At 35.9% G+C, this 12,002-nt stretch overlaps 1 protein-coding gene across 1 annotated transcript in view; it reads left to right on the top strand.

The window, feature by feature from the left end:
* LOC145694788 (phospholipase B1, membrane-associated-like) overlaps positions 1 to 12,002 on the top strand; it is a 166,852-nt gene that overhangs the window by 58,540 nt on the left and 96,310 nt on the right. The gene's annotated exons all lie outside the window — the stretch shown is intronic.

Below are 12,002 nucleotides of genomic sequence, written 5' to 3'. Positions count from 1 at the left end.
CTCTACGTGAAATAATTAAATCGAACGTAAGCGAGCTTCTACCATTAGACCCAACCTTCTTTGAGTGTCTGTCTGTTCTCTGAAACTTCTGCAAATTACTCTGATTTTAACGAAATTTCACAAGTGCTTTGCTTTCACCTTAGAATATAGAGTGGTCTATGCCCATTGTTTGCAATTGAAATCCGTTAAGAAAAACACAGTACAAAATAACCGTAATTCCATGCTCCAAATTTGAACATATAGAAAATGTACGATTTTGACGTAAGTAGTGCATGTTTTACGATCGTCACCGTTACTTAGGGCTGAAATTAATCAAGAATGAAGAGATGATTTTTATTCGTACTTGTTGTTTGGTTGGAGTTGAACATCTTTTCTCGCTCGAGGCTATATGAGACGTGAGCTTATAGTTTAGGATAGAATACGAACCATCGTAATTCGTTCAACCATCAAGTCTCTTCCCACGGGATATCGAACCCGGGACTCTGTACTCCAAAGGCACGCGATGTAGCCACTAGGCCAGATGAAAGGCATAAATATACGTGTATTTGTATACTTTGTCTCGGTGTCATAACATATACTTCCTTTCAGGGTTCTAATCATCCCTACTGCTTGGGGATAAAAGTTAAATTAGAACGAGAAGATGATTTTACGGGTCTAGGTCAAAACCCCCACAGCCAAAACCCCCACACTCAAGAAATGTCAAAACACCCACACAAACGGTCATAACCCCCACACAAATGGACAAATCTCCCAAACACACGAACGGTCAAAACCCCCACAGCCAAAACCCCCACACTCAAGAAATGTCAAAACGCCCACACAATCGGTCATAACCCCCACACAAATGGACAACTCTCCCAAACGCACGAACGGTCAAAACCCCCACAGCCAAAACCCCCACACTCAAGAAATGTCAAAACGCCCACACAATCGGTCATAACCCCCACACAAATGGACAAAACAGCCACACATAGCAACGGTCATAATCCCCACATAAATGGACAAAACTCCCACAAAATCGGACAAATCCCCCACACTCTGAAATGATCGTCATTTCACGTCTTTGTTGCGGCTCTTTATGACGCCCAAGAAGAATAGTTGCAACATCAGTTTAAGTGGAATAAAAAATGTTATTAAAAAGTACAAGGGCAATACACGAGTATGGGGGTTTTGTCAATTTGTGTGGCAGTTGTGACTATTTCTCCATGTGGGAGTTTTGTCCATTTGTGTGGGGGTTTTGTCCATTTATGTGGGGATTGTGACCGTTGCTATGTGTGGCTGTTTTGTCCATTTGTATGGGAGTTATGACCGTTGGAGGTTATGACCGACTACCAGTGTGGGGGTTTTGGCTGTGGGGGTTATGACCGTTCGTGTATTTGGGAGATTTGTCCATTTGTGTGGGGGTTATGACCGATCGTGTGGGCGTTTTGACATTTCTTGAGTGTGGGGGTTTTGGCTGTCGGGGTTTTGACCGTTCGTGCGTTTGGGAGATTTGTCCATTTGTGTGGGGGTTATGACCGTTTGTGTGGGCGTTTTGACATTTCTTGAGTGTGGGGGTTTTGGCTGTGGAGGTTTTGACCGGTTCCCGATTTTACTCCCAATTAAAAAATATATATATATATGTTCTATGACAAATTTTGCAAAATTTCTCAAATATTTTATGAAACATATCATGTGTATTTTTTAAGGACTTAAAACATTTTAGTGTTTGATGTTGTTAAATGCGTCAAGATAGAGTGCAATTACAAAATGGGAATCAAGTAATTAACATGAAAAGGCTTCCGTATTCTGTCCCATCTATATCAGAAACAACCAGGCACTTGTATAATAATAATCTTAAGTACAACAACGATGGTTATAAGTACACAGCAAAAAATTGTTGTGTTCATATAACTCAATCTTAACACAAACTTAGTCCCAGTATGACTAACAATTTAGCGTGGTATTTCGACACAAAGGGTCCGAAGTTGCGATTAACATAGGCCTCTTAGCAGCGGTTTGATGGGTCGCGGGCATAAGCTCATCGCAAAATGTTCACCAACAGAATGCTTGCCAGACATAATCTCACCACAAATAATACAATTGTACGTATTATAAACTAGTTATTAAAGTAATAATAATAATAAAATACGTAATGCAATAATAATTACTGATTATATTATTAATAATCAGTGACGCCACTACATAGGACTAAAGAGCCCCCTAAAGTTCGTAGTGGGGAATCTCACTGCAGCAGTTGAACAAATCACACCGACTACTTTCGTAAATAACTTTGTAGGAACATGCCATAAATTATACCTAGGTACACACAACAGAATGTCTAAGAAATATACCTTTTTTTTACTGCATATCGTATAGAGGACACAGTTTACTACACACTATTTGCATTAACATAGTTTAAAATTTACTATTGCAGCATAGTTTTGTGAAAGTGGTACACAATACATAATTTGTAATAAACAGACTGGAGACTGCGCAGAGAGGACAAAACATTCACATTTAGCTTCATTACGTCCAAACGGCCGAATGAATTTAGTAGGCCTTAGATGCAATCTTTGGCACAATCTTAGACCTTTAGACATCAATTACAAGAATCTTCATATTTAGAAATATATTGATTATGATATGATATCCACGATTTATATCGAAAAAGGCTAGCCACGAATTTTTCGAGAGTTGTCTGAACACATTAGGAGAAATCGGGGAAATATTCTCTTACTTTGATTTCTCCTGATGTGTTTGGACAACCCTGTGAAAAAGATCGTGGCTGGCCTTTTTCAATATAAATCGAGAGCTTCCTTGTGGCTAAGTGGTTAACGTACGTGTCTTTTAAGACCCGGGTTCGATCCCCGCAGGAGCGCATGTGATTCAGACCCACGTTAAAATGTAGACCCACATTTCATATAGCCTTTTATGCTGAAAAAGGAGATAAACTGAAAGTCAAATCGATATAACTCATCGATGTTTCTAAATACGAAACTCAGAATCAAAACTCTTAGTACAACGCTAATCGCCCGTAAAAAACATCTCTGTATAACGTTTCAAATGTTTACATGTAAAACTTTTGGTACGTTGAAGAAGGGAGACACGGAACAAAGAGAAAAGTATATTCACATTTTCCTACCTAGGTAAGCATCGGTAAAAGGCTGTATGTGCGAGACACCTTATCATCTCTATAATCTTCCAATACACCTGACAATGATTAGGTTTCTCCCTCAGCGAGTAATTATCGTACTTCACAACTCTCCAGAATTGGTAGTTCATGACTGAATGAGTTTTCTCTTTTCCTTCACATCAGCATTGCAAACTTCTGTATTAGGATAAAAATTTCACTGCCAAATAGACTCGACATTTGCAAATTGGGAAGCTGTTCCTTCCCTGTTTAAATGCGCATGCATTATAATTAAATGAAGTTATTTATTTCTAGTCTAGTTCCTGACTACAATTTCCATCAGATTGCCTCGTCTGGTGTGTCTGAAGCAAGCCAGAAACTAAAATTAAAAAAAAAAAAAAAAAAAAAAAAAAACAGACTACAAGCGTTCATATTTGTTACCTACCGCGCTTTGAAATTTCTATACCGTTTTGGCCAGTTTCTAGTAGGATGCCAAGTGTTAATCCTGGCTAAATTTTAGGATATAAATTCTGTCGTGGACAACAATAGGAGACACAAGACGACGAGGACCCTAAATTCACATTTAACATGATTACCAGCAAACGATCAAAGTGATTTAGCTAATTTTGTTCTTAAGACGACATTTTTTTTGCATGCTTATATTAGCGAAATGGACAAAGGAAGGCACCACCTACAAAGGGTTCTGGATTCGAAGGAGGAAAAATTCAAAATTCTGTTGTAGCCTATCGTTGTTAATTAATACACATATTACAAATATACTTAAAATAAGTTTAGCTTTGTAAATGTAGAATATAATTGCATTATAAAATTAATTATATGTTTTATGTTTAAGTAAGTTTATGTTCACTACCGGTGAGTTCTTTTCCGCACTTCGAACTTTTGTCTGGTGCAGGGATGAATTCAGGGGGTAGCCCGGGGGGAATCTCCCCCCGAAGAAAATTTATTCCCCCCCCGGAGAAACTCCCAAAATTTCAGTCACAAAATGTAGAAATTATTTCACTCAATTATTTGCTTTTCTTTCCGTGCACATGCAGACGAAATCCAATCTCTCAATACACATATAAATGACGCAGACCCAGTCTATATAAATATTAAACATGTAACATCTAAGATAGAACACCAAATAGTCAATAAAACCTGTATTTCTTAACGCTATGAGTGAGTTTGGCAGAACATGAAATTGTTGACTGTTGAAGAAAGGTTTGTATTTTAGTAGGTACTATACTCTCGTCCTATATTATATATTAGTAGGTAGCACTAGCACATATTGAGATAGGAAAGGAAAGATAGGGAAGATCTTTCGATCATTCCATATGATCTCTGATGTCAGCAGACTTCAGTTCTTGCATTATTTGAAATAAAGCGCCTAAATCCCATTTCTCGCTTCGGAAGTAACAGACGTAAATGTGTTTGACGATTGTTAAGGTAAACACATTTTTCTTTAACTAAAAATAAGTCAGTTAAAGGGTGAGATTCAGAGGGATCAGGGAGGAAAAGTTATCCCTCCTGGGTTACAGATTTATATAGAATTTATCAATATAATAGTAATATATAAGTGAAAGATTGCTATTGAAGGTTACGAAGATCCTGTTCACTGCCGTGCCATGGGGGAGGGGCAAGCGGGGCGACGGCCCCGGGCGCCGAAGTAAGGGGCGCAAAACTCGGGAGGGAAAAAGAAAAGAAGGAAAGAAAAAGAGAGGAATGAAACACATGTGCACATGTGGGCATGTGCACATATATAAAATGAAAGGGAAAAAGTAATAAAAAGTGCTCAAAATCAAGGAAGAGCAGGATTTACTTTTTAAAATTTTCTCACATTTCGCGACTGGTTTGTCGACCTCATTCATATGTACGGGGGTGCCGTCGTATACTCTCGCTCCAAGAGCTGATTTTCCACGACACGGCAGTAATCTACTGAAGGTTTCATAAACTAAACTATTGATGTGCATGCAGTAAAGAAACCATGACTAATATGCATGATTTAGAATCAGAAGTGTGAGAAAGAATGATAACTTTTTGTTAAGATATTCCTATGTATGTTTGTTTTAGGACAAAAAATATTTGAGTTAATTTAAATCTTTTTAAAAATTTCTACATTAGTAACTAACAGTAACTACTGAATATAGGAAATAATAAAAATAGCTACTGTAAATAGCAGTTAAAATTTAATCTAAAATATTTTTGCCAGTCTTTATTTAATGTTTTAGATTAAATCAAACGATTGTTTTTGTTGTTGTTTTTTTTTTTTAATTATAATCTCATATTGAATATTTATCAGCAGTTAGTCTCAATATTACGTAAGATGTGCATGTGAATGGAATTGTTAAATATGCTGCTTTCTTGCAAAAATAGAGAAAAACAACCCTCCCCCCCGAGGAGTTCACATTCCCCCCGGGTGAAAATGTCTGAATTCAACACTGGTCTGGTGAGCTTATGCTCGACACCCGGTTTAACAGAGAGTCGGTGTTGAGCGGTGTGATAGTAATACCGAGGTGGTTAGTGGCGGATCTAGCTCGGGGCCGGGGGGCCTAGGTCCCCTCAGTTTTTTGTGATACAAAAATAATTTGAGCTATTATTTAAATATTTTTGAAAGTTTATAGTAAATTCATGATATACCTATCATAGTCTGGCTGCTGGCCCCTGCTTTTATCTTTTAGATCCGCCACTGGAGGTGGTGTTAAACTAGGTAATATAACGAATGAACTCGAAAATAGCAACAACATAACAATGTTGTTTTAATATATTCCCTATGTTGTTAGTAACATAGCAGCGTATAGTGAGCGCAAGTCATTAACATACCAATGTATGTGGTGAATAAATTATTCAGTGAGTTATGGTGGAATTAAATGAATAAATATTTTTTAAATAAAAAGTGTAAAATTATTAAAAATCGCACAACACTAAATTCACATAATCCTTCACACCATCCTGAAGCCTCGGACCTGTTGCACAACATAATGACATAACCAGCTCACGTTACCATATGTAACCTATTCGGAAATTGCACGTTTTAGTAGCAGTTCCTGTCGTATTTAGTATCCCATCAACAATACCATGATCTTCCTATTGTGTTTACGAAAAAGGTATACTTTTGCCGGATATTCGTTACGTTTTATTAAAAAAAATATAGCCAAATGGAGATAACAGTAACAAAGTAGTAGGAAGGAAGAGTGATACAAAAATACACTATTTTTTTCTATTTTCTATCCTTTACGGTGTGTATAACCCTCTTTTCAAACCGGTAGAAAATGAAAAAGAAAAAAAGTAACATTTTACAGGAAACAGAATAATCAGCACATAATTAAAATATTTTGTGTCTACTGTTCAGTAAAGTACTATTTTTTACCTATACATTATGCATAGTGGTGGAAATGGAATTCTAGAACTAAGGCGACGGCCAGTAATAGATACAATGTAATCGGAAGTTCCTGTTCAATGAAAGTTTTTCTCTCGAAATTCAAACACATGTAAAATTGTAACTAAGGAGACGCCGCTCCCTCGCATACTCCCACATTTCCACCAGGGCCGTACTACAACCAAGGGACCCACCGGGAAAGTATTTTTTTTTTTTAGAGGATCCACTTACATGTACGTACTGCCCCTTCCCCCGACAATAAAAGGTGTACGGGAGTGTCACTCGGATCAAGTATGCTGAAAAGTCTTAAAATGCATTTTTTTTTTTTTTTTTTTTTTTTTAGGGTAGTAAATTCTCCCCTGACACTGATCTGACGTAATGCCAAATCCTCAATTTTTCTCTTGCAACTGTACAATTATCTGCACAAGCTCGATTACTTCATATCTCCCCCTAAAATAACAATGCCGCACTTGTGACATGAACCTTTCATAGGCGGCTCTGGTGCATAAACAAATACATAATATGAAGCATTATTATATGAAGCATATATTATATGAAGCATCAGAAGTGATTTATAATTTATACAAATGCACCACTTATCCATTGTCCTGTACTAGCAGCGGAATCGTAGCTATGGTGGTGGGCGAGCGAGACCGTGGCCCCGGGCGCTGACAGCAAAAGGGTACCGAACGAGCAAGAAGAAAGGAAAAGGTGTTGGTAATGAATAAACGACGTATCGCCCCAAAAAAGTATTGGCGCTCTATTAAATCAATATTGTTGTAGGATTGCAGCAAATGAATAGATTTGTTTAACACAAAAAATCTTCCTCGCTTCGCTCGCAACCCAAACATTTCCATAAGTCACAACAAGGTTTTACTTATTACTGATTTGTTAAAAGGTGAGGGTACTGGTCCCAGGAGGCCATAAATTTCTTCTTACCTTTGGCTCGATTATGGATAGTTATATCACATTTTTGTCGCGATATTTTTTCTCCCGAAAATGTACTAATGGGAGCCGAGCACCATATTTGATGCTCATGGCCTTCCACAGTAATTTGTGACAATGAGCATAATATATTTAATATGATGCTCAAGAACCTGGATGGGTTAGTAATTTGTGATATCAAACATGAGCATCATATATGGTGCTCATGGCCCCACAGAGAAATAAGGTGAGCATCACATATGATGCTCATGACAGTCAATCTGTTAACGACGATGTGATATAGAAGGCCGCAAGCTGCTGTTTGCGTGAAAGTATTAAAAATGAAGGTTAGCAAGGGGAATTATAACATTTTCGAACTTGAAGCAGTAGTAGAATAGGGTCTTAAGGGGTCGAATTTCGTCTTTTTCAAAGACTGACCACTGGCAGTGATCTTTTTTCTATTCCATTGACATGAAATGCTTCCAATTTGAAGGAATTTATTGGGATAATTCACCATCAACTATCTCTATCGCCACGATAGTTTTTGTGTATACGTATTAAGTTTTGAGATATTTTTATCTATCTACATACATACAATCATATATACACATAATATATATGTGTGTTCTGTTACTGTATTTTCAATATGTTAATTAATAATAAGTAGCCTTAAATTCATAACTTCCATTCATTAAAAGTAATTACCATAACTTCAAACATATGTAGTAGCCAAACTACATTTGGATTTTAAAGAGAAACATTAAATATCTTCTTCATCCATTGATCAATATTGAGAAATTCGCAAAGAAAGCTCCTTCTGAATGTCCGTTACATTTCACATTCCTTCCCCCCCCCCCCCACAAAACAATCGAAATTAAAATTCTATTTGTGTGGTCACATACAGAATAAAATTTCAGAAGTTTACAATTATTTCTGGAAGTTAAGCTGGCATCCATTTCGAACATTTTAAAAGCACATAGTTTCTAATTGGTTGAAAATTCATTTATTATCGATATCATGAAACGTTATAAATAGTTGTAAATTTCTATAACTGTTCTCCAATTGGATTTGTATACAACAAAAGATAGTTTTGTCAACTTGAACAAAACTAATATAAGCCTCTTGAAAATAGCTCATATTTGTACAAGAATACTAATAATCGCTTTTGGCTGTTGCAATGGTCTGTCCAAGCAACTTGATAAAAATTTATCGTAGTATAACGACAAAAGCTGTTTCTCTTATATGTATATTTAAAAAAAATGTTCGGTGAGGGGAGCGCCGAATTCTACTTCGTCCCGGGCACCGAAATCTCTAGCTACGGCTCTGATTAACAGCGACCAAGGGGGACCAAAAATTTTTAAAAATTACTGAAAACATTTTCACCATAAAAGTTAAAAAATGACATGAGGCACTCCTGTATAATTCATGGACCCTTTTGAATATGTTGAGAGAGGGCCCATAGTAAAAGTTTTTGATGGGACCTCTTTGTATTTCCCACTCCAGGGCCCCAATGGTCTCAATCCGACCCTGTATATTTTCTATACGGAAAACAACGTAGCTGTAAAATGTAAATTATTACACAGAGAAAAAATCCGTTCTCCGGACAGCGGTATATTGCACAAATATACGGTATCCTCTTGCTTACTATAGAAATCAGTACGGAACATACGTTATCCGTATGCTACATAGGCACTGACTGCCCTTAGATGTTACATCATGCCGTTGCAGGATGTATGACATCTAACAATTTTCCGTATATCACATGCATATACTTATTTTACCTTCGTCATCTACATGTTATATACGTCTATTTGTATGTGAGATCCTGCCGCCTACATTGTTTCATACGGAAAGTACGTATAGATGGAACACTTATACAGAAAGTATTATAAAACATGCGTTTTCAGTTATACGTCTGCTGTACGTTAAGTCCAAAAACTACAGGAATTACACATGTAACCTATCTTTTTAAGTACGACACCTACATTTTTTCTCAGTGTATTTAATTTCAAGTTTATTGCATTATTTGAGATTTCAATTTAGCTTAATAATTCAATATTATCAAAATTATAAAGCAGAGTGGAAAATCGGGAACATTTCAAGCGTTGAATTACGAAAAGGGTGAAAGACTGTTTTCGTAACATCTTGGGGTAGCAACGCTGCTTTGTAATTAGCTGACTGTATTGCCAGTACTCTACATTTTATCATCCTTCGTTCCCTTACTCCCGTATACGAGGAGTGCGTGACGTGTGCCTTTTTGTTCATATACCGATATTTACAATACGAGGCGGAGGGCCCACTAAAAATTCACCGTCCAGGGCCCACCGGGAAATTTCTCTGTTTTCCGCCTGGTCAGTACGGCCCTGATTTCCACCCCTGATTGTGTCCATTATTCTTTCAGAAAGGCCTTCTCTTGATTTTTAGAAGTATTTTTTTGCTTATATATATATATATATATATATATATATATATATATATATATATATATATATATATATATATATATATATATATATATATATATCACATTCTCTACGTAGAGTTGTTTTTGAATTACAGCCCTCTGCACTGAACGTTCATTTTTCCCATGCTTTCGGCATCTTATATCGCCGACACTATCCTTCACTGACCAAAGTTTCAGAGAACTTTTTTTTTTTTTTTTTTTTTTTTTTTTGTTTCGGTGTAAGGAATCAGCTCCCGAAGTTTGAATAGTTCTTTACCACCCTCTCTATATATTGTGTATATACACCTTGTATATATATATATTCATGCTCTTGCCATGTTTATTGTGTCCCTTTTGTGATAAATAAAGTTTGCTTTCGTGTGGATATTCGCAATCAAAGAATGACACGCTATAATCTCATTATCCTCAAAGTTAACGTAAGCATGACTCTAAGGCAGCGTTTCCCAACCTTTTTCAATTTGCGGCACACTACGGGTGTAACTTGAATTCTCGCGGCACACTCATAGATATTATTATTTGTAAATATAAAATAGCGTGTTTTTTTCTGTGATTAATGATCTTTCTCACAGAGAAGAAAGCTCAATCACTGGTTTTCCCCCGTGGTTAATCATTATGTTTACTTTTCATTCTAATTTAAAACTAGGAAACAATTCAATGAAATATTGGACTTAGGTTTGCAAAATTACGCTTTCTTTTCCGAAAACTGTATCCAACATTTTACTAAGAACATAGATCACTAAATAACGAACGGACAAACAAATCTCTTTTACTTTTAAAACACAAATGTAGGTAATTTGTATGTATGTTTGCTTTGTCAAAAGTATTGAATTATATTTTAAAATTTCAGGTTATGAAATAGTCTGCAACATTGGTCACAACAATGATAAATACCTTTTTCAACATTAAAATTGTACACGGTATGAAACTTAAAATTGTAGATTCATAGTAGAGGTTCATAGTAATGTGAAATACAAATATATATTTTTCCCTTATGTCTTGCAATTTGATTGCTATAGAATTAATAATTTTGTTTCGATTTCCCCGCGGCACACCAGCGGCCCATTCACGGCACACCAGTGTGCCGCGGCACACTGGTTGGGAAACGCTGCTCTAAGGTGTAAGTGTAAAGTTGCAGTAAGCATTTGAAAACTATTGTTCTACGTTCGTCTAACGTGAGGGAAACGTGTTGAATTATGTTGCAACAGTTCTCTTGGATTTTGTTCCAAATAAAATGCTTTATTTTCAACCCCATTGATAAAGCGTAGTTTTTAAGTCTAAATCATGGGTTTTCATTCCGTTTCACATCAAGAGCACTCCCATAAGTAATTACCGGTTTATAATAAGATATTATTGCTGTTTTTCGTTATACTGTATATATATATATATATATATATATATATATATATATATATATATATATATATATATATATATATATATATATACTGTATATGTAGCCTTCATTTCAAACTGACTTTAATATGTCTGATGAAGCCAAAATGTTAGTTGGCGAAACTGTAACACGTACGTAGTTTTTTATGTGAATATATTGTTTTGCTCAGCAAATAGTTTGTTTGTGTTTAATAATTTAAGATTATGTTTAATATGACAATGAGTGTGGACAATGTTTGACAATGAATGTGGACGTAAGAATATCTCTAACAAAATAATAAATACAAAATAATCTTTTTTTAAAATTCGCTATTACATTTACAGATAATTACATTCTTTTTCAGCTCCGTTTGCGACCCCCCATGAATTCCTCTCTCGATCCCCAGGTTGACAGTTCCGGTTTGAATAGAGAGCTAAGGGAGGAGAGAGAACCTATTCTTAGGACATTGAAACGATTGCAAAAAAACACTTCTTGACATAAATAAATATGGGTTAGGTGTTGGAACGTCATGAGCTTCCAGTGTTTCTGGCTCATCTAAAGAATGTCATTATGATTTTATCATACAACAGGGGTGTCTAGAAGAAAATAATCATTCAATTCTCTCGAACAGATTGTTAGACAAGAGTAAAATTATTTTGAAAAGAGAAATAAATCAATCGATAACACTATTAAAACAAGTGAATATCGTTCATAGTGCGAAACTAAGACTTCCAAACAATTCGAATTCAATACT

Source organism: Thermobia domestica, chromosome 1 (assembly GCF_964235325.1).
Source record: "Thermobia domestica chromosome 1, izTheDome1.hap1.1, whole genome shotgun sequence".
Lineage (NCBI taxonomy): Eukaryota > Metazoa > Arthropoda > Insecta > Zygentoma > Lepismatidae > Thermobia > Thermobia domestica.
Note: the sequence above shows the minus strand (reverse complement) of the source record. Positions and strands in the feature narration are given on the sequence as shown.